The sequence below is a fragment of the Vombatus ursinus genome, unplaced genomic scaffold (genome assembly GCF_900497805.2).
Source record: "Vombatus ursinus unplaced genomic scaffold, bare-nosed wombat genome assembly UNPS02014791.1, whole genome shotgun sequence".
Taxonomy (NCBI): domain Eukaryota; kingdom Metazoa; phylum Chordata; class Mammalia; order Diprotodontia; family Vombatidae; genus Vombatus; species Vombatus ursinus.
Window position 1 is genome coordinate 66,113,574 of NW_020954569.1, and position 22,860 is coordinate 66,136,433.

The following is a 22,860-nucleotide window of genomic DNA, read 5'->3' on the forward strand; positions in this document are numbered from 1 at the left end:
AGGTACTAAGCTCATATGTTCTATGTGTTAGAGTAATACAAGGGCTATGAGCGCCCGCTGAATTTAGGTATCCTGGTCACTCTATCCTAGTACAGCTTTATTCATTATTTTCCATACAACCTCTTTGGTATTGGTCCTATATTGCCCACAGAGGCCTCAGGAAAAATTCCTTCATATGTCACACACTTAACTCACCAACATTCTTTTCTTGCTTTGATGCTTAGATGGATCTGTAATCTTATCTGTATGGCATTCTCTCCACCAATGAAGATCACAACCTACCCATGACTTCTCAACCAGTGTAGCTTTCACTTATGAACTTTCATAAATCCTACGTAAAAGATTTCTCCACAATGTCAGAAGCCTTCCTCTAGATCTTTTTTTTTTTTTTTTTTAATTTATTTATTGGCAATCGGGGTTAAGTGACTTGCCCGGGGTCACACAGCTAGTAAGTGTCAAGTGTCCAGTGTCTGGTCTGAGGTCGGATTTGAACTCAGGTCCTCCTGACTTCAGGAGCTCTACCCACTGCGCCACCTACCTGCCCCTAGATCTTTTCATATATTAAAGATGCCGACTCAAGTCCTCAAACTGTTCATCTGTTGTCTCTCACTTTCATTGAATGACTAGCCCACCTCCTTTTCTGGTCATGCAAATAACTGATGATGTATTTTAGACAGCTTCTTGCACGTAAATCTTCATTTGTCAAATATTAAGACTGCATCCAATTGCCATTTTTATTCTTTGAGATTGTGGTGATCCGTGATTTCTAGCTATAAAGCATCAGTCCAAGAACTGGTCTAGGCCTATGATTTCATTAGTGTAGTAAGGAAGGTCCCTCTACCAATACAAACTCACAACTGTTCTGCAATTAACAGTCAGAAATTTGACTGGGACAGTGGCTTGCCCAGGGTCACACAGCCAGTGTTTCAGAGGCTGGATTTGAACCCAGGTCTTCTGGACTCCCACCTGCCAGCTCTCTATCCATGCAACAACCTGCATCACTCCAAGAATATTGGTGTTAAAGAGATTATTTCAGCACCAAGCAACTTAAAAATCATTGGAGTGACTATATATCTCCCTAAATGCGATCCAGCCACATATCCTCTTACTAATCAATTCTGGACCCTGCTCACTGTCTATCTGTAGTACCTGTGAAGGATGGACTAAGGTACAAAGGTTTATTCATACAACCAAATGTTATATTCAAGCAATATGCATTTTTATTTGTTTTGGTTTTCCTGTGTGGAAGGTTAAATCAATCTCTTTAGAATAATGACAATGTCACTGAGGAGGCTTTGTAGTGCCACAGGGCTCACATCTTCTACGAAACCAAGAGAACCTGACTATCAACAGAGAATTCTGTTTCTGTTTGGCCTTTGGGTAGGATATTGTCCATGTCACTGGAGATCACCTCGGATGATCGTTATGTCTCGAGGTTTTATGTTCATACAAAAGAGACCACTGAATATTCATCTTCATGGTCATGTCTGTCACAGAATCTTGTATTACTTTAACACATGCATGAAAGGTGCACTTTATTTAAGGAGAATCTTTTAAATAGCATTTTCCCCTTACCAAGTCCAATGTTTTTTTTTTTTTCAAAAAATCAACTAACAATGAACAAAGGAGAATTCTGTATTTTCTGCACCTCTCAATTAGCTGTGTGACAGAAATATGTGGTCTTTTCTTGGGAAGGAAGGAAAGAAAAAAAGAAAAAAGAAAGAAAGAAAGAAAGGAAGGAAGGAAGGAAGGAAGGAAGAAAGGAAGGAAGGAAGGAAAGAAAGAGGGAAAGAAAGAAGGAAAGAAGGAAGGAAGGAAAAAAGAAAGGAAGGGAAGGAGGGAAGGAGAAAGAAAGAAAGGCGAGAGAAAAAAAAAGAGAGAAAGGAAGGAAGAATAAAAAAAGAAACTATGAAAGAAAGGTCCCTTTTCATGTTTTTCTCAAGGATATCCTTGAGATATTCTCATAAAGATTTCATAGAAATAAGGCAAAAAAAAAGACAGAAGGGTGGGTAATGAGGTCTTCTTGATTGTAGTAGGAAGGGAGTAGAATTGGCAAAATTGCCAGAAGTAATGTTTTCTGTCTTCCCATTTGAGAGAGCATGGAAATTGATCTTTGAGTATCTTTAATATTGCTTTGTTCACAGTATATTTTTCTCTCATTCATATTTGATCAGGTCCAGCAGTTGTCCTTTTCAACTCCTTAAATGCAATTGCCACTTCTTTACTTTATATAGCATACCAGAGTGAAATATACTAAGATGCTAAATTCTAAATATTGTGGATCCATTATCAACACAAAGAAAACTAGATCAGTAATAATCTCATAATCATGTTCATAGCATTCTAAGACTGAAGGGACCTTAGACAACATAAGGGTAGCTTGGTGGCAAAGTGAATAAAATGCTGGGCCTGGAATTAGGAAGACTTGAGTACAAATATGGCCACAGATCCTTACTAGCTGAGTGACCCTGGGCAAGTCACTTAACCTCTGTTTGATTCAGTTTCTTCATCTATAAAATGGGGATAATAATAGCACCTACCTCCCAAGGTTGCTGTGAGAATCAAATGAGGTGATAATTGTAAGGCACTTAGCATAGTATACATAGTAAGCACTATATAAATGTTAACTATTTATAAATATATATATAATATATATAATATAAATATATATAAATGTCAACCTCCTCAGTTTACAGAAAAGAAAAATGAGACCCAGAAAAGCTAAGTGACTTGCCCAAAGTCATAAAAGTAGTTCCTTTATTCAGTCTTCCAGGACTGCATGTTCTTTTATTTAGCAATAACTATTCTAATATGCACGTTGGATAGAATTCCCAGTCTAAAGTCAGAAAGATTTATTTTCCTGAGTTCAAAATCCTGCCTCAGACACTTACTAGCTGTGTGACCCTGGGCAAATCACTTCATCGTGTTTGCCTCCTTTTCGTCATCTGCCAAATGATCTGGAGAAAGGAAATGGCAAACCCCACAAAGAGCAGGACGTGACTAAAATGACTGACCAACAACACCCCTCTAATGGGCATCTCTGGTAGAGTTTCATTTTCCACTATACCTGGGCTATGTGTTAACCCACAGTATAGTCATGTCCCAAGGTGAAGTATCTAATTGGTGGGCAGAGCTACAAGTCAAGAGGTTTCAAAGTGAGAGGGAGTAGAGTAGGATTGGAGAAGATGGGAGCAGCAATGGGACATAGAGCTATGGTCTGGTCGTAGAGATATAGAAGATGTTCTGACGGGGCAACAGTCAAGGTATCCTCAACTCCAATGTCCCAGCTCTATTATAAGGATAACTAGAGAGCCACAAGACGATTTATATCCTATTCAAGGGATGCTAAGGAAAGATTACATGAAGCTGACCATACCTCTAATCTTCTCACAGAGTGGGCACAAAACAATTGTGCTCTCCAACTATGAGAGTGGTGGTTGGGGGAGAGGGTGTTCCTAGCTCCAACCTACCTTCCCAGGCTTATTATAGTAGGTATCTGTAGTGGTTTGTCATTTCCTTCTCCAGTTCATTACACAGATGAGGAAACTGAAGCAGTGTTAAGTGACTTGCCCAGGGTCACACAGCTAAGTGACTGAGGCAGGATTTGAACTCAAGTCTTCCTGACTCCAGACCTAGCACTCTGTCCACTGAGCTACCTGGGGGTCTTCCCCTCCCAGATTGTTTTTGGTTTTTTTTTTTTTTACTAAGTAAAAGAGGCCATTCTTTGTCTCATTTCTTTTTTTTTTTTTTTTGCGAGGCAATTGGGGGTAAGTGACTTGCCCAGGGTCACACAGCTAGTAAGTGGCAAGTGTCTGGTCTGAGATTGGATTTGAACTCAGGTCCTCCTGATTCCAAGGCCAGCATTCTATTACCACGCCACCTAGCTACTCCCTTTGTCTCATTTCTTACCTAGCCTTAATCAATGAACGTGTGTTGCCCCAGTCAAACTGAAACCTGGAAAAGACTTTAACTTAAAAAGGCCAAAGTCTTCCACTGCATCCAGAGCCATCTCCCGTCCTCCTGATCTATATCTTGCCACCGGACCCAGATGGCTCCAGAGGTGAAACTGAGGCTGGTGACTTTGCACAGCCCTCCCTCACTTAAATCTAATTCACTTGCAAGTCATGGCATCACCTTCCTGATGTCATGGTCCTCTTCGAGAACAAAGGACAAACAATAACAACAACACTGTGTATCCCTTTAAACACTTTCTGGTCCTGTCAGAGTGACTTAGTTGCTATTCCTTACATACAATACTCTCTCCTTTTCAGAAACCCTAACTTCCTTCAAAGCTCTGCTCCCGTCATTTCCTAAATAAGGCCTTTTCTAATCCCTCCCTCTCAAAATTATCTTATATTTATTTTCTATCTACATGTATGTATATATGTGCTATCTCCCCAAACACAACTTAAGCTGCTCAAGGGTAAGGTCTGTTCCATTTTTGTTAGTGCCTGGCACCTAGTAAGGAAGCCTTAAATAAGGGCTTGGTGATCAATTACCTACTTTTCTGATTTGTTGTGAGGAATGTACTTTTTGAGCCTTAAAGGAGTACTATATAAATTTTGTTGTTGTTCCTTAATTTTTCAGTTGTATCTGACTCTTGTGACCCCATTTGAGGTTTTCTTGGCAAAGATACTGAAGACATTTGCCATTTCTTTCTCCAGTTCACTTTACAGATGAGGAAACTGTGGCAAACAGGGTTAAGTGACTTGCCCAGGGTCACACAGCTAGTAAATGTCTGAGGCCAGATTTGAACTCAGGAAGATGGATCTTCCTGACTTCAGGCCCAGCACATTATCCACTTAGCCACCTAGCTGCCCACTATATTAATATAAGTTGCTATTATAATTAATAAAGCTTCCAACACCATCATCATCAAGGTGACTCCCTCTACCCTGCCTTTCAATTCCTCAGGCTCTCTCTGTGAATCTTTTAGGGGTTAATTTTGACCTGATTTCATGAAACACTTACATAGCACTCTAAGTACCTTAAATATATTATGGAATGTTGATCTGAGAAGACTAAACCAGTGGAATGCAAGCTCTGGAAAGTTTTACCAAACTGGGAAGGCTTTGAGTATGGCCTCAGAGATCTGCCATCAGAGGATCAGGCTAGTATAAAGACGTTACTTTCCAAAGGGGTGATCAACAGATAAAAGAATTATTTTGACCTTAGAAACATATATGTGTGTGTATGTAAGTATACATATGTATATGTGTGTGCATATACTTATACTTATGTATACTTATGTATATTTGTATACATGTATACACACACACACACACACACACACACACACACACACACCATCCCACAATCCTTTCTGGCTCCCTCTGTTATCCATAGTGATGGAAGTACAGTAGGAGGGTCTTCACCAGAGACTGGAGGAAAGGAAAGGAGAATTGTGGATGATGTCAAGGTGTTTTGACATAGAGAAGGGGATAAAAGGGACCTCACTACAAATGGCTTCTATCTTATCAATAAAATATGAGGTGAAATGTTCTATTGATAAAGTGGGAAAATGGTGCCATGGGAGGCTTGAGGAGGAAAGAACAGATTTGGAATGGCTTTTGTAGGTGAGTAGATTAGATGGATAGATAGATAGATAGACAGAGAGAGAGAGATAACACCTTATTCAACATTCACTATGTATCAGGCATTGTGCTGAGCAAGAAATAGGTTAGCGAATCAATTGTTGTTGTTTAGTTGTTTTCAGCTGTGTCTGATCCTTCATGATCCTTTTTGAGGTTTTTCTTGGCAAAAATATTGGACTGGTAGATGAGGAAACTGAGGCGGAGTTAAGTGACTTGCCCAGGGTCACACAGCTAGTAAGTTTCTGAAGCTGGATTTGAACTCAGGTCTTCCTGACTCCAGGCCTGGCACTGTATCCACTATGCCACCTAGATGCCCCAGAGAATCAATTAGGAAGAAACAATGCCAAACTGGCAGAGTAGCAGGAAGAAGTATAGTAAACTTCTCACCAAAACTCCTCCAAACAGACCTAGAAAAAAATGTACTAGACTGAATCCTGCTGGGAAAATCCAAGAAAAATCACAGTGAGTTATTTTTCCAGCAAGGTTAGCCAATAGGAATGAAGAAGTCTGTGGATACTGGGGACTGTGTCTGGCCAGGACCATGCCTCACAAAGTACTTCAGAGCAAGGAAAGGCTGTGCACCAGGAAAACAGAAGGTCTCAGACCCTTACCAGGTCACCACCACAGAAAAAGTCGCCAGCTGGTTGATTGTTGTCCACTACCCCATTCTAAGTCATAAATCCTCAGTGGGCTCAAAAGGGGATCTGTGCCCAAGAATAGCATTCCTGGGTAAGGAGCTGTCTCGAACTCCAGGCAGTGTACCAAGAGAGGAGCAGGTTCAGAAGCAAATAGCCATGGAGTGGCTCAGACCCAAGGAGCTAAGCAGCATCTCAGTTCTAACTTCTAGCCCAGCCTGAAGATTGCAGAGGAATAACAGAGGCCGGAATCCCATACCAAAGAAAATTATGTCACATCATCAGAATGCATCAGTAGACATCTAAATAAACAAGGTTGGGGGAAGTGGCTGACACTTGGACCGCACTCTGCTCTGGATCGGTTGAAGGGGGAAGAATACACAAACACAAATACATACACACACATAATTGGGTACAGAAATATATTTCACTCAATAGGGAAATGGAAGGAAAAGGGGGAAAGGAGGAAGGGGAAATTAAAGAGATGATAAATTAGAGGAGCAAATAGTTCTTTTTTTGTGGCTAGGCAATGGAGTTAAGTGACTTGCCCAGGGTCACACAGCTAGTAAGTGTCAAGTGTCTGAGGCTGGATTTGAACTCAGGTCCTGCTGACTCCAAGACCAGAGCTCTATTCACTTCACCACCTAACTGCCCCGAGCAAATAGTTCTAAACAAAACAAACTCTAACTAAAGATGTACAAAAATATTTATAGCAAATAATAGGAATCTGAGGGAGTGCCCATAAGTTGGGTATGCCTGAACAAGTTATGGGGCATAAACGTGATGGAATACTATTGTGTCTTAAGAAATAAAGGGATAGTTTCAGAGAAACCTGGGAAGACTTGTATGAACTGGTGCAGAGTGAAGTGAGCAGGACCAGGAGAACAATTTATACAATGATAACAATAGGGTAAAGACAATACTGAAAGACTCAGGAAGTCTGATCAACGTCATGATCAACCATGATTCCAGTGGACTCATAATGAAACACATTGCCCACCTCTCGATAGAGAGGTGAAGGACTCAGAGTACAGAAACGAGACATATAACGTTTCGGACATCGTGCAGAAGTTTGTTTGCTTATGACAGGTTTTTTTTTCTTTCATTCTCAGTTGAGGGGGAGAGGTTGAAGTAGGAGGGGAATAAAGGCAAATTTTTGCTGATTGAAAAAAATCAAATACAATTTAAAAAAGAAAAGAATCAATTAGGAAGGAATAAAAGGATTGCTGTAATGAGGGTCCAGTCAAAATTAGATAATTCACATTTGTAGTAGACCTAGTCAGCAGATTTTCTCTAGCATCTAATAGTAGCAAGTGAGTAGGAGTCCTAGAGGTGGATGGTGTGAGTAATGCAGGGCTGGGGTTTGGCAAAGTGTGAAAGATACAAAGAGGTAAGGGATTTGAGAATAATACAATGCAATACTTAATTGGTTAACTCTAGGGTCAAAACAGAGAAAGAAGGGGAAAAAAGCCAGAGTAGGAATGATAGCCTGGAAGAACACTGAGGGGTGAGGAGGGACAGGGAGTCACCTTAAGAATGAAGAACAGGTTTAGGAGTATGGAGGTTATAGGGAGAGATGGAATGAGAGGAGGTTCTGGTTAGATAAAAGAATTTCAGAATTCTGGGGGAAGGGGATACTTATGGGGGCCAGTAGGACCAATAAGAGATCCCTGTGCATGGATGAGACTGAGTAACTGAGAATCCAGGGTGTTTAGGAAAACAGCAACATGTATATTGAAGTCTCCTAATTTAAGGGCATAGGTTGTGACAAAGGGTAAGACTGTGAGTCAGATACTGAACTCCTTGAAAAAGGAGAATGCTTATCTACCAGAAAAATAAAGAAATACACACAGAGCTATACTGATGGGCAATGGTCAAGTAAGCTGGAGAAAAAGGTCTATTAGTGAATTTCAGTTATATGATGATTGCCCCTCTCCCCAAAACTCTTAGCCTCCAAAAACCCTTCCTCCCCCCCCAAAAAACCCCAGTAAGGTAATATTTCTCTATAGAAGTTAGAGTCCTTCACAAGAGCTGTCAGTGATGCTCAGATGAGAGGTGGAGGTGGGGGTGGGGGTATGGGTGGGGAGAGAAGAGAAGGGAAAATCCTAGAATGAGCAGCTTCACTGCCTGGAGGAAAAACAGAAACACTTGTGACTTTGCTCCCAGATCCCTGGACATGTCTGAAGCAGCACTGAGGGTAGAAACTAGATCTACTCCTTAACCTCTTCCATCCTACTTCTGAATATTTGATCACCCACAGACCATCTCCATAGTTCTCAGGAGGTACAGCCCCATCAGTTAGTTAATGATAAAAGAGAATAGCTAATCTTGATAATCTATTAAGAGACTTATCCTCAGTAAAATTGTGAAGGAGAGAAAATTACATTTGGCACCTTCCCACCTTCCCCACAAGCAACTGGCTGGCATTTTGGTGCCATGCCCACTCATTCCTTATTCCCTCAAGCTATTCCAGCTACTGCCAAAATCCTGACCACTGTGCACTCTACTCTCTTTCCTATCAAAACTTTATATCAGTTCATCATAAGATCATAGACCCAGAGCTGGAAGAAGCCATCTATGCCAACTACTTAATTTTATATATGAGGAAACTGCCACTCAAAGAGGCTGACACACCTGTTGCCCCAGATCACAGAGGTAATAAAAAAAATAGAGACAGGATCTGAACCCAAGGCAGGTAAATGGATAGAGTGGACAGCCTGGAGTTAGGAAGACTTGAGCTTAAATCCAGACTCAGAAACTAACTGTATGATCCTGTGCAAGTCACTTAACCTCTGTGTGCCTCAGTTTCCTCAACTGTAAAATGAGAATAATAATAGCACCCACTTCCCAGGGTTGTTATAAGGATCAAATGAGATATTAATTATAAAGCACTTAGCACAGTACCTAGCACACAGTAGGTGCTACATAAATGTCAGCTCTTATTAAGTCCTCTGACTCCAAATCCAGGACTCTTTTCACTGCATCATGCTAGTTCTCATTAAAGAAGACCTCAAAAGTTCATATACAGAAAGGAATTAAATGGTCATGTGACTGGCAATTATTTTCAGCATAACTCCCCATACCCAAAAACAAGAAGAAATTTGTTAAATCTATAATAATTTAAACTATGGTGAGAAGATAAAAATACCCTCCACATAAGGTAAATCCTTCTGAAATAGCAGTAGAGGGTTGAACTACCTAAAGCAACATTACACCTAATCACCCCTCAAGTCTGCCCCACAAACCAGGGATAGACAACACATACAACCTGACAAGCTTGTGTTTTAGGCTGTAGAGGCCTCTACCTGGTTTCCTTATAGTAGTAATTCAGACTGAACTCCTCACCAAAAAAGAGGAAATAGAAAACATTGATTTTGCCCAGCAGCATATGAAAAGGGGAGATATAGCTATGGAAGGAAGGCAGAACAGTACAAAGCCAGTTAGAGGAGAAGGGGCTTCAGTGTCTGAAAGAAAGAGATCTAGAAATTTACCCATGGTCTGACCTCTCCTGGTGAAATTTACACAGGACAAAGACCCAACTTGGCCACAAAACTCCTCCAACTTGAAGTTAATGAAGCTACACAGACTTGAGAATCAGTACAGGAGAAAATATGCAAGTCATAGAAATGGAAGTGTGAAGAGTGAACAATGTGATGGGAAGCTTGAGACAAACTACTAGAAAAAAAATAAGAAAAAAGATAAAAAACAAAACAAGAAGACAAAAGATATGTACAAGCCTACCTCTCAAGTGGATAAAACAATAGAAGAAAGGTTAAATGAGCAAGATTTTTTTTAAAAAGTCATAGCACAATGAATAAGTATTATACATTAAAGGAAAGTGAGCCCAAAACCCTCAATAAAAAAGAGAACATGAACAAAGTAAGAAATTCCATGATGGTTCAAAAGAGAATTAAAAAAAAAAGATATTAGGTTGGAAATTGGATCAGAAATCAGAGCTTTAAAAGAATGAATACAGACCAAACACTTGACACTTACTAGCTGTGTGACCCTGGGCAAGTCACTTAACCTCAATTGCCTAAAAAAAAAAAAAGAATTAATAAATAAGACAACAACATAATACATAACTTAAAATACCTCTGGAAAATTCTCCAAAGTAGTAGAGGCTCTGAAAAAGAGAATGAAAGATTTGTCAGTCATGCAGAAATGGAAGAAAATTTGATAGAAGATAAACAAAACCAACTTTTAAATCATGTGTAAATTCCATACAAGCCAAAGCAACCTTGAAAATATGATATGTAGAGCTAATTTAAGAATCATGGGTCACCCAGAAAAACATAATAAATTTAAAAGCATTACTATCATACTATAGGAAATAATACAAAAAAAAACTGGCCAGAAGTTTTGAAAACAATTGACTAAGTCCTAATTGTTAGGACCCATAGATTGCAGACTAAGAAAAAAATATCCAGAATTGAACTCCAAGGTCTATAGCAGTTAAGTTTCTGAATTTCTGTATTTAGAAAAGAAATTATATAAGCATCCAGGAGTTGGGCCTTGAGCTATGCAGCTCAGGATTATAATGTCCATGAGAAATCACAGAAAAAAATTAGAATGCATTGTATGATATTTTAAAAGCAAATAAGATCAAGATGTACTTTAAAAAAGCATATCCTGAAAAGCTAGCTTAATCATCAACAAAAACACATAGACCTTCAAAAAGGGCATTTGAGTCATTCCTGAAAAAGAAATCAGAAGCAAACAGAACTTGACTTGCAAACAACCAAACACCTGAGATGCCTAAGAAATGATCACACATTTACCACAGAAGCTAAATCAGAACAATTATCAAGAAAAACCTAAGCTATAAAATAAATTCTCTTTTATTTCTAGGGCAAGACAAGGCTATTGTTTAAGAGACAGGTAGGAAGTACAGTAGATCGAAAGTTGGCCCAGAGTAAGGAAGACCTGAGTTCAAATCCAGCCTCAGATTATTCACTGTGTAACCCTGGATGAGTCACTTAACCTCTGTCAGCCTCAGTTTCCTCAACTGTAAAATAGGGATAATATAACAGCACCTACTGCCCAGGGTTGCTGTGAGGATAAAATGAGTTAAGATGTGGGAAGTGCTTTGCAAACTTTAAAGTACTATATAAATGCTAGCTATTATAAAAAGAAATCTGATCAATGGCTAAAATGAAAACCAAAAAAGTATTGCCAAAGGACAAAGGGATCTAAGGGGCTAAAAATATAAGGGAAATTTAAAGACTTGGGAGAAAAGAAGAAGGGTTGAATTACTTTCTGTAGACAAAAGCCCAAGCTCCTCTACAAGCAAATTGATATTCTTTGTTGGTCAAGTGGGGAAGCAAGAGACAGAGAAGCTGGAGATGCACTCCCACCTAACCTAATTGTGAGCAGAAAAGAATAATAATTTCTTCAGTCTCTTGGCAAGCATGGTGGGGAAGATGAGAGCTGTGGGAGGATATGGTAAGAGCAATGGAAAGATCAGGCAGAGGGACGAATAGGGGCTTGGTCTCATCCTATGATGGGAAAAAAATGTGGTCCCATTGAAGCAGACTCCCATAATGGAGGCCATGGGAGAAAATAAAGTCCTCAAGATAGGTTTTTTGTTTGGGGGTAAGGGACATTGTCTCCAAAAAAAGGATTGTGTTTCCCAGGGCTAAATACCCCAACCCAGAAGAAGGGATATATGGGGGTCATCAGGCAGGGTGGTAGGAAGGATACATACAGGCCCACCTTGGAGATATTGCAGGTTCCATTCCAGACCACCACAATAAAGCAAACATCACAATGAAGCAAGTTACATGAATTTTTTGGTTTCCCAGTGCATGTAAAAATTATGTTTGTACCATACTGTAGTCTATTAAGTATGCAATAGTATCATGTCTTGTATCTTAGTTTAAAAATACTTTATTGCTAAAAAAAAAAAATGCTAACCATCACGAGCCTTTGGTGAGTCATAATATTTTGCTGGTGGGGGGTCTTGCCTCGATGTTGATGGCTACTGACTGATCAAGGTAGTGATTGCTGAAGGTTGGGGTGACTGTGGCAATTTCTTAAAATAAGACAACAATGAAGTTTGCCTCATTGATTGACTCTTCCTTTCATGAAAGATTTCTCTGCAGCATGCAATGCCATTTCATAGCATTTTACCCACAGTAGAACTTCTTATAAAATTGGAGTCAATCCTCTCAAACACTGTCACTGCTTTATCAAATAAGTTTATATAATACTCTTCAATACTGTCATGTCTTGGGAAATAGGGAGGCCTAAGGAGAGAGAGAGGGACAGGGGAATGGCCAGTCTAGTGGAGCAGTCAGAACACACACAACATTTATCATTAAACTCACTGTCTTATATGGGCATGGTTCATAGTGCCCCAAAATAATTACAATAGTAACATCAAAGATCACTGATCACAGATCACCATAACAGATGTAATAATCATGAAAAAGTTTAAAATATTGCAAGAATTACCAAAATGTAACACAGAGACATGATGTGAGCACATGCTGTTGGGAAAATGGTGCCGATAGACTTGCTGGACACAGGGTTGGCACAAACCTTCTACTTGTAAAAAAAAAAAAAACCTAATATCTGCAAAGTGCAATAAAGTGAAGTGTAACAAAACAAATTATTCCTGTATTTGAACAGAAGTAAGATATACTGGAGGGCAACTAGGTGACTCAGCAGTTAGAGCACTGGACCTGGAGTCAGGAAGACTCATCTTCCTGAGTTCAAGTATGGCCTCAGACATTTACTAACTGTGTGAACCTGGGCAAGTCATTTAACCTTGTTGGCCTCAGTTTCCTCATCTGTAAAATAAGCTGGAAAAGGAATTGACAAACCACTCCACTATCTCTGCCAAGAAAACCCCAAATGGGGTCATGAAGAGTCAGACACAACGGAAACAACTGAACAACAATATACTGGCCTTAGGAGAGGAGGGTGGTTATGGTATGGGCAGGAAATAAAACTCACTTCTTTACCGCTACAGGATACAATTCTTGTTATGCCTTACTTATTGATATCTCTAAGAGGAAGGAACAGCAAAAGACTCCCCATTTACCTCACCTTCCAAAAAAATGACCAAAAAAATGAAAGAAAGAAAAGGAAAGGGGCAGATGGTATAAAGATCTACACATGTACTAGTATAGGAATGAGATAGGAGTTCAACTTTTGTCTTCCAGAATTCTTACCTCCTGCATTACAAAATAAAGAGAGTAAAGAAAGAATATTTAAACTCAAGAATGAGAGAATAGAATTTAAAATAGCCTAGAAGAATATAAAAATAAGGACAAAATAAATGAATACTTCCTAGAAGAGGTGCCCAAATGAGTGTTACTTAAACTAGGAGGTTGGGAACAGATGGGACAGGAGAAATTTGAACCACATTTGTTTAAGTAAGGAACAGAAAGGATCAAAGGAGGGGAGAAATTTTTAAAATTGGAAACGTCATTTAATTGTGATGGCATTGAATACATAAATTAGTTTAGGTAACATTGAGCCACCTCTAGGGTGGTTGGGGCGGGGCAGGGAGGGAAGGAAAAAAGGAAAAAAATTACAGGAAAATTAAAGGAAAAAAACTTTATTATATATTTAAAAGGAATATATGTAAAATTATTCTATACAAATATGTATCAGTTTTTTCTCTGGATGAAGACAGTCTTTCTTCACGTGTCCTTTGTAGTTAATTTGGGTATTTATAATAGTCAAAATGACTTATTCACTCAAAGTCATTCTTAAAACAACATTACTATTACTGTATACAATGTTCTCTTGGTATATGTATATATAGAATAAGTATGTATAGAATAATTTCATATGTATATTTGTGTCTAATGGTAGCCATTTCTAGGGCAGGAAGGTGGAGGGGAAAAAAAGAAAAAAAGAAAAATGTATAGGACAAACTTATTATGTATTTAAAAGGATTAACAAGTTGTACACAATAGATTGGCATTTCATGTGCAATCATCTTTTTTATTATATTATGTTATGGAAATTCTCGTTTTATTCCATAAATTAAAAATAATTTTTTAAAATTAGAAATGCCTAAAACTAAAATAAAGAAAAATTAACATTTAGATAAATCCCAGGAACTTGGGATAGGGAAGGAAAACAGGAGAAGAGAGGAGAATCAGTGGGAATAGAAGGTCAAATGGATTAGAGGGAGGTATGATGGATGGTCTCTATTTCCTCAGCCTTCTGCTGAGAGACCAGATGGTGGGATAGTGCAGGATACCTAAGAAGAGAAGAACTTTGGAACATCAACTATGGGAAGTGTGATAGAATATCAATTAGGAAAAAATTAGAAGTTAAGATTGTTTTGTAGTGGATCCTGTTATCACCATTGTATGATTCTTCCCAAACAATCACGGAGACAAAGTGCTGACTTAAAAGAGGAAGGAGAGTAAAAATCAATACCCAAATTCTAAAATAGATCTGTAATGTCCTTGATTTGGGGGTTTCCTCCAATAAATAAATAGCAACCTATCCATGCCTACTCTTCCGATGAGACTCTTGTCCATGTCCTCTTATAATTTCACCACAGGGAGATCTATCCAACATCCTATGATCCCTCCTCCTGACTTTGTGAGGATATCAATGGAGCTCTTCTCTGGCTGTCCATCTGTCACCCTTCACCCTCGACTCATAACGAACTCATCTTTTCTTCCTAGCATTCATTTTTTATGACACCTTTTACTCCTGTTCTTCTTCAAAGATTCTCATTGGTTATATGTTGCAGTCCACTCATACCTATTGTGCATCTCCATTGTCTTCTATGTGATATTTATTTTAAATTTTTTCAGAGACTGTTGTATTCCACATCTCACTAGTAAATAACAACGACAGTAGAATGCTGCTATTAAAAAGAAAAGCCTTTCCATAGAAAACTTGGGATCATTAAAGGAACTTTGCAGTTTTCCAAAGGCAATACAATCAATCAGCAAGTTCTTATTAAATCTTTTACTATACAGCCAGATCATCAACTCCTGTTCAGTTCTGGGACCAACTTATCCGTCTGAACTGTCTGTCCCAAATACCCATACTTACGTACAAACACTATGTGTTTTCTATCAAAATGCATAGAATAATCTGGGCAATAGACATTCTTCCTCCACTTGGTTCCCATATCAAGTTGGGCCAAATTCTTTTGAGTAGCTATGGATCTCTTCCAGAAGGCTTTGCAGTGTTCCAGGGCTTGGGACAAGTCAAATGTCATCCACAAAATGAGAGCATCTGGAAGATTTTACCATCCACAGAGAAATCCTCTGCACCTTTGATCTCAGCGTTTGATCTCTATCACATCGCCTATGCAATGCATCCATCTTCCCATTTTATGCCTCGTCCTATGTTTATGATCAGAGGATGACTGAACAGGGTTATTTTTTTATGTCTTTTTGTTTGTTTATTTTTTGCTAGGCAATGGGGTTAAGTGACTTGCCCAGGGTCACATAGCTAGTAAGTGTCAAGTGTCTGAGGCTGAATTTGAACTCAGGTCCTCCTGACTCCAGGACTGGTGCTCTATCAACTGTGCCACCTAGCCGCCCTTTTTTGTTATGTTTTTAAAGAAAACGAGTGACTTTTCATGGATAGGAGACACTTTGGGGCAGGAAGCCTTTAAGGCAGTGTTTTGCTCTATTAGATCATTTTTTTTCCCATAATCAACAAAAAATAAGTACAATGAGTTTTTATATTCTCTATATCTTTTAGCCAATGATGAAATGGTAAAAATATGGTTTGTTGTTGAATATTGCTTCTGAAAACTTGCTTTTTCTCTATTAATACTTTAATTGAGTATGTTTTTAGGGATAACTGGAATAAATATTATGCATAGATGACAGTTGAGAGAGTGCAGGCCCTAGAGTGAGGAAGACTTGAGTTCAAATTTGGCCTCAGACACTTACTAGCTGGGCAAGTGGCCCAGGCAAGTGACCTGGGAAAGTCACTTAACATTGTTTGCCTCAGTTTCTTCATCTGTAAAATGAGCTGGATAAGGAAATGGTGAACCTCTCTAGTACATTTGCCAAGAAAATCCCAAATGGGTCGTGAAAATTTGGACAAGACTAAAACAACTGAGCAACAACAAATAGACAAGAGAGTAGGCATATGGATAGTAGTTTTTGATGTTTTCTCAATTCCTTTTTTTGTGTGTGTATAGGGGAGGTATTACAAGGTCTGACATTCTTTCCTTGCCTACGTATCTTCCCCCACTTCATATCCCCTTTCTTCCCCATTTTCTCAAGCGTGGATCATCTCTACATACACTTAGTCCAATGCAACTGCTTTTCAAATTTTTGGTTTTTCTATGTTATTTCTACCTCCTCTATAAGAACATCTGGGTCTGGGATGTTAGTGTCCAACTGTGGCAGTTCCACTGATGTTGGTTGTGAAGATAGTTTGTTACAGTAATCTTCATAGATCTTTTCTATTTTTCTTGTATCTGTTGTCCTCCTTCCATTTTTGTCCTTAAATGACCTTGGGATAACTTTGCTTAGTTGCCTCTCTTGCCAAATTTTTTAAACTGATTTTACCATCCACTGCTTCTCTCTGATTTATGATACAATACTGCAAATAATTGTTCAGCATCCTTCTTTGTAAGATTTTATAGACAAGTTTATATTTTAAATCACTGCTGTCTTTGGCTTCCATTTCTCTCCATTTGGCAAGTAAGTCAAACATTTACTGACTAAAGTACTTTCCGGGCTCCTTTGGTCTTTTTGCTGTGACAATAGATTTATAGAGGTTAAATTTCTGTATAAAATTATTGTAATCAGTGTCAATGGAATTTCTGATGACCATTTCCCATTTTTCATTGCTGATTATGTTATACCCCATATCCTTAACTCATTATTCTTCTTTCTCCTTGCTTTTTACTAATCCTGATATTTGCCCTGACAAGTCAAAATTAATACAAAAGAAATAAATGAAGAGAAATGCAAACTAAAAACTATAACTTTAAATGTGAATGGATTAAACTACGAGATCAAACACTAAGCTGAAATATATCTTGTTGCTCCTCTGGGGCATTTATATTTTAGTAAAGGACAAAATTAATCCAAAGGAACACTATAGACTGCAAAAACCTCTGGCCTAGTCTTTCTCCATCTATGCCCTAGTTGTATGTCCTGATGCTGGCCTATGTCTTTTCTTGAACCTCCCTAGAATATGGATCTTCTGGGCCTGGAAATTTCCAGTCTCCTCATTTATAAAATGAGGAAGTAGTATCAGATGACCTCTAAGGTTTCTTCCAGCTTTATATTTACTATGATCCTATGAAAAGCAGAACGTAGATGGCTCAGTTGGTTTTTTATCACGAATTTATATAGTATAGAGTTTCTCCAGTTCACTTCCACTTGGAGACTTAATACAAACAGAGTAATAGTGCTTGTTTGCCTCTCTCTCTACTAAAGCATAGGATAATAGATTTAGAGCTGGAAAAAACTTAATGGTCATCTACTTAACCAACCAATCAATTAATAAGCACATTATATACCTACTATGAACAGGTTAGACATTGGGAATTCAAATACAAAGAATGAAACAGTCCCTATTCTCAAGGAGCTTATATTCTACAGGGTGTGAAAAACTACACACACATATTTGTTGTTCAGTTGTTTTCAGTTGTGTCCAATTCTTTGTGATCCAATTTGGGGTTTTCTTGGCAAAGACATTGTAGTGATTTGCCATTTCCTTCTCCAGCTTATTTTACAGATGAGGAAACTGAGGCAACTAGGGTAAAGTGACTTGCCTAGGGTCACACAACTAATTAGTATCTGAGGCCAGATTTGAACTCATGAAGATGAGTCTTCCTGATTCCAAGCCCAAGACTCTAGCCACTGTGGCACCTAGCTGCCCCAACTACCTGTGTAACCTTGAGCATATCACAACATTTCTAGGCCTCAGTTCCTTATTTGTAAACTAAGTGGGGGTTCTCCCTGATGAAAGCTTATGATCCTATGATTTATCTCTTTGACATATGCCAAAAATCAATGTCTGATATACTTAGAAACATGCCATTACCACTATGGATTTTTTCCATGTGTTTTTTGTCAGCTCCTCCTGCTCTTTCCATTTCTGCCCCTTCATCAGCAATACCTGTATGATCTACCTCAGACTTAAAGACTTTATAAAAGTGAATTATGATTACTATTCATTGCAACCAAATAATAGATTGTGTTTATTCAACAAAAATAGTTCAAAAAAATTGCCGAAAATTTCTTCATTGACATTGTCAAACATTCCTAACAATTGATCATCCTTCTCTTTTGATATCAACTAGAGCCATTTATTGCATTTGTGTCCAGGAGATAATTGATCCAAAATTAGGCTCCTCTTAGGCATTCTCCCAAAAAACCAATGCTTCAGAGGCGCTCCTAAGCTCCAGTCCCATTGAAGCTCACCAAACCATGTCATGTAGCAAAATCAGCTTGAGTTATTTGTTGGGAAAAAAGATCAGGAGATGTTAAGATTATGCCCTAGGGGAGGCCTATTGTAAGAGACATGTTTTTTTTTTGTTTTTGTTTTTTTGTCGTAAGCAGGAAGCAAAGGACATGTTGGGTGGCAATGTAATTTAGTGTTTAAGATTAGGAAACCACATGAGACTTTGTTTGTTCCTAACCTAACTGTCAAGAAAAAGAAAAACAGTTAAACCTGGAAGTGATTTGGGGACCTGGGATGAAAAAAAAGCACCAGAAACAAATGGCTTCCTCACCCTAGAATTTCTCAGCAGCTACCTATTCACTTATATACAGCTATAAATATATATGTATATGTCATTCCTGTCATTTGTGTTGTTTTTAGGGCATCTTTGGGCCTCAGTTTCCTCATCCGTAAAATGAGTCAGTTGGACTAAATGACCTCTAAGGCCCCCTCCAGTTCTAAGTCCTATACTCCCTGGTAGAAGTACTTATTGAGCTATAGATATAGACATATGTGCATATATACACATATTTATAAAATAAATACATATGTATTATATATATGTATATGTATATATGTATGTGTATATATATATGTATACATATACACACATAGGAACTATGTCTTCTTCCTTGTAAGCAGCTCTCTTTCTTCATTGACACAGATCTGCACCTTACAGTTTCAGAGAGTTTGCCTGGCATATTAAGAAGCTACTAACTTGCCTTGCTATCAAAGAACCAGTACATGCAGAGGAGGACTTGAATTAGGAACTCCATGGACAGTTCTTGATCCACTATGCCACCTCTGTCTCCACAAATACATTTCATAGTCCTAGACCCTTAAACAAAGATTTCAGGCACAAGAGAGAGAGGGTTCTTTTTGAGGTATGGGTTGGAATGAAGGACCTCTGAGATCTGTCCAATTCTGAAATTCTGTTATTCTACAAAATCTCTTTGAAAGGAAAAAAAATAGGCATATGCTGAAAAATAATTACATTATATTACCATATAAAATATCTTTACTGTGTTGTTATATTTCTTTCCAATTCCAATAAAGGATATTTTATTCATTTTTATTATTGCTCTCTTCATCTTCATCTTTTTCATTCATTCTCTTACTAAGAGCTGATTACAGGCTGTGCTCCTTTTACACAAGCCAAATTGGGGGGGGGGGGGGGTAGTGGAGCAGCAAGGTGCATTTTATATCGGTACAAACACAGTACGTTTACATTTCCGTGTACCCGTCCCCCTTTACACTATAAGTTACTTGAGGGCAGGGAGTACACTTTCACTATCCTTTGAGTCTTCTGATATGTCTTCCCTTAATATGCCCAGGACAGTACTCTTCACTTTAAACAATTAGCAACTGAGGAAAAATACATAGGAAAGTGAATCCAACTAATCCTTCATTCGTGGAGAGATATAGCATAGTAGACATAACTTTCTCTCATCTTTGGTGCATGCAAAAATCATTTCAAAGGGAATTGGGAAGCCAGGATTATAGTTTCAGCTCTGCTACTAACTAATTTTTCTTGGACAATTCATTTAACTTTTAGGCACTTCCTTATATGTATAAGAAGGAAAATGGACTAGGTTATACGTCTAGAACTAGAAGGGACCTCAGAAGTCATTCAGCTACCTCATTTTGTAGATAAGGAAACTGAGGCCCACAGAGGCTAACTGACTTGTTTAGAACAAAGGTTCTCTAACAGCCAGCATTCTTTCCTTCATGCCATACTATTCCTCACTCCCACCCAGCTCAATTATGTGATTCATGTTTAGAAGCAATGGTTTTGTTTCAATTTTTAGTTTATTTTCCGACAATAAGGTACCAAATGATCAGTCAACAAGCATTTATTTAGCACTTTGAATAGCAAAGCACTGTGATTTTTTTTTCTTCTTTCACAACTTTTATTTATTTTAGACCCGGAACTAAAAGAATATATCTGGATTTCTCTTAGCAGACGCTAGATAAAAGGCAATGCCTTTAGTTCGGGATTTCATGTGCTGTGTGTTTGCAATCCCAGCACCTGGACCAGTGTCTTGTACATATTAGGCACCTAATAAATGCTCGTGGAGTGGAACTGGATTTGTGCTGCTGATAAACAAAATCAAGCCCAGGCAGCATTTCCAGCTTCTGCACAATGTGTCTGTCTCCATGTCTTCCTTTTTCTGGGGTTCCTGTTCCTTTCCCCCACTATCTTCATCCCTGAAATAAAGCTTCGCCACTCAGTGACAGAACTGACGCCTTAATTTTCCCCCTTTGGCAAGTGTGTTTCAGACTCAAACGCCAGCACCCCAAAGGACCAGAAGCAGAAGCCTTCGGGATGAAGCAGCGCTGTACTCTGCTCCCCAGACTGTGTCCACAAACGCCTCTAAGTTTCACAGGGTTACAGAGGAAAAGGGAAATGCGCTTGATTCCCTGCTTGGGATTCCCTGCCCATTCATCTGGCTAAATCGAAGAAATAATCACAACAACAAAGGGCACAGTGACCCAACTAGATTTTCTTTCAAAATACACACACACACACACACACACACGAGGGAAGTGTCCTGGCAAACGACGCAGGTTCCAGCGCAAACCCCGAAAGGATATACGCTCTCCTTCTAGTCTTCTGCGTCAGGCACCGAATAGATCCTTTAATTTCACCGGGATTTATGAAAAACGTATCTGAAGTGTCGACCACACGTAGTTAGTGCTCCCCGACCCCTCAAGCTCAGCACCCGCTCACGTTCCCCAGGATACCTCGCTCTCCCCTCCTCACTGAGCCCCTTGGATACTAAGCGCCAGGCAGAAAGCGCCATCCAACTTCAGTTCCCGGTTACATCTCAAACACGTCCAGTTCTCCTCCCTGGCATACCCCCCTGGCCTTGGCTGCATCGTTAAGACATGGAGCCCGAGAGATTCCGGCACCAGGACATTCTTGCAGGAGGCTCTCCCCCGCATCCTCCAACCCCCACCTCCCAAGTAAAGAAAGCGCATAGGGGGAGAAAAGAGAAAGGAAATCGTCCCTCTCCAAAATGCCAATGTAACTTTCGGGACTAGCTGCAGCAGAACTTTAAGCGAAAACCACCTGTCGCTACTTAACTTTTCCTCGATTCGCCTCTCCCTGCTCCCGAAAGTACAGCAGTCCCCCCGGGGTTCCCAGATGTCCTCAAAAGTTCTCCTTCGACATCCCTCCCGCTCCCCTTTAGCTACTTCGTCCACTAATGCCAACTAGGAGTCTCTGTAGCTCGCTTGCTTTTGCTCTCCCCTCACCGTTTCCCTTCTTCTCCAGCTGCATGGCTGCCACACGAAACCCCTGAATCGCCACCGCGTCTTCTCCGCCTCCTTGTATCCCAGGAATAACCCCCAGCTTCTCCCAGAGGAGAAGGCTCCCATACGTGTCCCAACCACAAGAGAAATAGCAGCAACTACCGAAAAAAAAAATGGAAAAAATATCCTCAACCTTCCAGCTCCAAAGCCAGTAACAGAGGTATTGGGCTGAATAGAAGGTATTAGAAGAGAGGATTTCTCAAGGATGTAAAAAGAGCTCGGAGGCGGAGGGAGCGCTTACCTTTCGGTGGCTGAAAAGCCTCCTCCAGCCAGGTTCCCCCCTCGCTGTACTTTGCAGCACGCTGTCCCTTCTGGGGCTGCTACCGCCGCTGTCACCGCTGTCAGAATCCAGCGGCAGCGGCGGAACCAAGCCAGCTGTGAAAGCGCTCGCGCTGCGCCGCCGTCAGTCTCGTGGCACCGGCTCTGGGCTTTGGAGCAGTAGCCGCGACAGGCAAGGTAGGCAGGCAGCTGCTGCTGCTGCTGCTGCTGCTGCTCCTCCTCCTCCTCCCCCTCTAGCTGCTGCTACCGCTTCTCTTAGTATCCAGGAACAGCGGCACCAGCTCGACCGTGCCGGGCTTGTGCCACGGTCCGGGTCTCACGGCTGCGGTGCCGACCGGAGTTTCTGCAGGGCTATGGGGACTGGAATGTACAGAAAGGGCCCGGATGTCTGCGGTCGGCTTGCTTGCTTCCCTCTCTCTTTCTCTGTCTCTCTCTCTCTCTTTCCCTTCCCTCTCCCTTTCTCCTCCCTCCCTCCCTCCCTCCCTCGCGTTCTCTCTCTCCCTGCTCGCCCTTTCACACATGCACTCAGCCTCCTCTGCATCGCTTAATTTATATTTTGACAGAAACTGTTGCTGGGTGGGAAGCTTTGTAGGGGAGGGGGAAGGACTACGAAAGGCGGGTGAAGGGTGGGCGGG